Consider the following 4,388-nt stretch of genomic DNA (forward strand, 5'->3'; position numbering starts at 1 on the left):
TAACCTCTGCTACACACAAAAACAGTTGCAGATTCATTGTGATCTGATGATCTAAGTGTGAAAGTAAGGCAAGAAAGTTTTTAAAAGGAAACGAGAGAAAAATCTAAAAAAAGAGAAAATCTTATACTAGGTAAAGATCTTAAAGAGGACATAAAAATCTCTAGGAATAAAGGAAAAAGCTGATGAATTGGCAACCTTAAAAATTAGAACTTTTATTTATCCAAAGACACCATCCAGAAAATCAGAAGGGAAGCTACAGGACAGGATATGATGTCTGGTGTGTGTGTGTGTGTGTGTGTGTGTGTGTGTGTACATACATGTCTGATAGAGGACCCATATTTAGGATACACGAGGAATTACAAATTAATAATTTAAAAACTGGCAAGCCAATTAAAAGAACTGAGCTGGTTATTTTAAGGGACAATCCAATAGGTAAACTCTCAGCAAAAGAGAAGATTTGTAGAAGTGTCCTACAAAGACAGAGTGTCCTAAATAAAGAACATGTTGGGCTAAAAAGCAAGGCCACATCTAAAGTTGTAGGGCAAGAGTACAAATGGAAGCCATATGTCTACATGTCTACCATATGTCTAAATATTTTAAAGCTAAAACCATGCCAATAAGCTGCTAGATAAAATGTCTATCTTCCTACCTTACAAATATATATTGATAAGGATGACCTGGAAGGCCAAGATTTTTAGAATTCTCAGATTCATAGAATTTCAATGCCGAAGTAGAAAATCCTGAAGAGATGGCCCTGGCCTCTGCCCATGGCCTACCCTGTCTCTTACCTTCCTTGACTCCATTTTGCACCATGAAGAACAATGCACATACGCATGGGGACACTACAACCAGGAAATTCAGGCTCCACCCACTCACCTAGCACCTCCCACTCACAGCTACATTTTGGCCACTGCTCAGGCCTAGGGGTGCACACAGCAGCAATGCCATTGACTCATGGGAGAAAAGACCCAGGGGAGAAGCCAGTGCAGGCTCAGGATAAGAGCTGGGCAATTTGGACAGTGAATTCCAGTTCTCAGGTACCTACCATATTCTGGAAAGTGGGAAGGTAACAGTCTTCAGGTAGCCTTATTCCCTTGACCTCACAAATGTCTTATCCATAGGGAGGGACATGGCTAGCCAGACTTGGAGCCTCTAAATCAAGGACCTTTCTTAGAAGGGCCTAAGAGTCATACTGCTAAGAAACGAGCTTCAAAATCCTCAACTACACTCTCCCCTCTCTCTTCTCTTTGTGCCCTATACTTGGACACCAAATGACTCCAAATTGCTTTTCACTCATCATCTCTAACATTACACTCACTTCGTGCTTTGGGTACTACACCTGTCTTCTAGCTGCTCTTCTTGCTTTGGCCCCTTTCCCTGTCCAATCTTCCCTGAACATCATTACCAAATTAACCTTTATAAAACATGGCATTTCATCACATCTCTCCATATATCACAGACTGCAAAGGCTCATTGAAGACAGCACCCTCAATTTCCAGCACCCTTTTATTAAGTCTTCCCATTGTATCTTTCTTACCACATTACCACACTGCTTCAACCAAAGACTTTGAAGTACCCCGATCATCATCAACATAAATGAAAGTGTGTTAGATGGAGTTTTAATGTTGAGTGTGTATTTTTTTTTAAATATTTTTATTTATTTCTAGGAGAGAGAGAAAGAGACAGTGTGAGCAGGGGAGGGTCAGAGAGAGAGGGAGATACAGACTCTGAAATAGGCTCCAGGCTCTGAGCTGGCAGTCAGCACAGAGCCCGACGCGGGGCTCAAACCCACGAACCGCGAGATCATGACCTAAGCGAAAGTCGGACGCTTAGCCGCTTAACCGACTAAGCCACCCAGGCGCCCCTGTTGAGTGTGTATTAACCCTTCCAAAACTGATGAACCATTGTACCAGGTGGCTCATAAAGTCTCTATTAATCAAGACCTTTAACTAGCCAGCATTTTCTGTCTCACAGTTGTGCTGAATAAAAAAAGACTATTTCTTTAGACTGAGGTCTTGGTTGCTCTTTAGGACGTTGGAGGTGAGACCGCCTCCCCTTTCAATGGAGCCTTTCAACACCCCTCCCTGAAGAGGAATGCCACTCATACCCTTCTGGACTAGAAAACCTGCCTTTAACAAATCTCTGTTCCAGGCAGTGTTCAAGGCACAGGGGACACAAGACAAAGTCTCTGGCCTCACAGAGCTCTGTCCCTGGGGAAGCTTACCTTTTTTTGGATGCTAGCTAGAGGAATTTAGAGGAGCAAATATTCCTACAGTTGCTGGAATTCTGAGTTGGGGTGACAGTTGTGGGGACAGGAATACCTTGTAGAAACACTCACATCTCATCATGTAGGAGGAAGCTGCTTATGTCCATGTGGCACCTGAGTCACTTTCTCCTCCATTTCCTGTTCTTCCCAGATGAATGCATAGCTCCCACACGGAGAGAAAGGAAAATAGGAAAAATAGAAAAATAACTCAGTGAATTGCATTCAAAGGACATTGCAAAACCTAGAGTTACAGGGTGTCAGTGACTGTGAGGTGATGCCCATGCCTTCTATCCTGAAGCCTCTGCTGGAGCCCATCCTTTCTTTTTGCGTGGGTCATGTTGCTACAGCATGACGTGTACTCAGAGTTTGTACATAGGGTAACAGGCCTATGGATAACCAACTTAATTAAATAAAAATAAACTCAATCAAATAAAAATATTAATAAATTTAAGATAATTTCCCCCCTCCCATAAAACTATAATTAACGGTGCTAAGGAGACAGGAATATAAGAGGCATTTGAGAGAGGGGAGATGCATCAGGCAAAGTTTCTTAGAAGAAATCAGTTTTGAAACAGATCTACAATGAAAGGAAACTGAATCCCATCTGTATTGACCAGAGAAAAGGCCAAAGGCTACATCTTCTTCTACTCAGTTTATCACTAAAGCTCGTGTGACCTTGGGTATCAGTAAGGATACATCAACAATCAACATCAAGGGTTTGCTAGTTCATTCCCTCACCTACATAACTCCTGAGGCTGCCGCTTATGAAATTCTCTTCCCTCAGGTATTCCTGGGAGGATGCTTTCCTTCTCATGCCAAGCCTCACCAAGCCCCCTCTGTGGTTCATCAGCCTGCAGTGCTCCTCAGGGTGAATCCTACCCTTCTCTGGGCTGTGTTGCTTGGTGACCTCCCAAAGCTGGAAAGACCACGTAAGTGCCCCCTGATGGCTCTCCTGAAAGGGAAAGGCTACCTCTTCGTAGAGCTCCCAGTGCTAGAGTAGAGCAAAGGGGTGAATCTTCTATTGTCTTCTCAGTGATCCTACTGAAATTCTCATTTCAGCTCCAAGCCTCTACTCCAAAAACCAGGCCCCTGCTCCTCCAGGCAGATCAGCTGTCAGTCTGTCTGGAATACTAGTTGCATGTAGTCCAGCTGAAACAGCCTTGAGTAGATCCATCTTGGGTAGATTCCTAAGAAACAAATTGCTGTGTCAAATGGTAAGTTTATGTTTAACTTTTTAAGACACTGCCAAACTGTTTCCAAAGTGGACCTACCATTTTACATTCCCACCAGCAATGTGCAAGGATCTCAGTTTCTCTGCATCCTTGACAACTTGGTACCGTCTTTTTTTTTTTTTTAATTACAACCATTCAGCTGTCTACGTAGTGGTATTATGGCTTTATTTACATTTCTCTGATGATTATGTTGTTGTTGAGCATCTTTTTACTTGCCTTTTATGTACTTTCTTTGGTAAAAAGTGTATTGAATCTTTTAATTTAAGTCTATTCAATCTTACGTCCACTTTTAATTGGGTTGGGTTCTTATTATTGACTTGTAAGAATTCTTTTTTTCCCCAAAACAAAGGTCTCACATATGTATCATTGAGCCAACCTACTGGTACAGAAGCATATAAGAGAGAAAAATCATTTCCCCAATAAAACATATCTATTTTTCAAGTAGTAGTGATGTTTACAGAGTGATAGGATCTGAGCACGTAATCTTCATGCAGCATAAATATGTTTGCCGCCTCATATGCGATCTCTTATAGATCTAGCTTGGTTCTTCTCCAGTGCCACCTCTTGGAATTGTACCTGATTTTATTGCCAGTTTTCATCTGAATCCACTGAAGAATGGGACGATCCTGCTTTTGTTTCTCAGCCAGGAATCACTCCATCCTGAACGTCTTGTGAGAAGATATGGCAAAAAACAGTCAACCACACACACCACAATGACTGAGAAAAGGAGAGAGGAGTAAGAATTCTTTTTTTTTTTTTAATGTTTGTTTATTTATTTTGAGGGGGAGGGGAAGTGCAGGAAGAGAGGGAATCACAAGAAGGTTCCATGCTGTCAGCACAGAGCCCTACATGGGGTGTGAACCCATGCACAAACCATGAGATCGTGACCT

At 42.1% G+C, this 4,388-nt stretch overlaps 1 pseudogene; it reads right to left on the reverse strand.

The window, feature by feature from the left end:
* Window positions 1-4,025: 4,025 nt before the first annotated feature.
* On the reverse strand, window positions 4,026-4,187 carry LOC144239439 (large ribosomal subunit protein eL39-like; annotated as a pseudogene).
* Between the last annotated feature and the right edge of the window lie 201 nt (window positions 4,188-4,388).

The sequence above is a fragment of the Crocuta crocuta genome, unplaced genomic scaffold, assembly GCF_008692635.1.
Source record: "Crocuta crocuta isolate KB4526 unplaced genomic scaffold, BGI_CrCroc_1.0 scaffold67, whole genome shotgun sequence".
NCBI classification, from domain to species: Eukaryota; Metazoa; Chordata; class Mammalia; order Carnivora; family Hyaenidae; genus Crocuta; species Crocuta crocuta.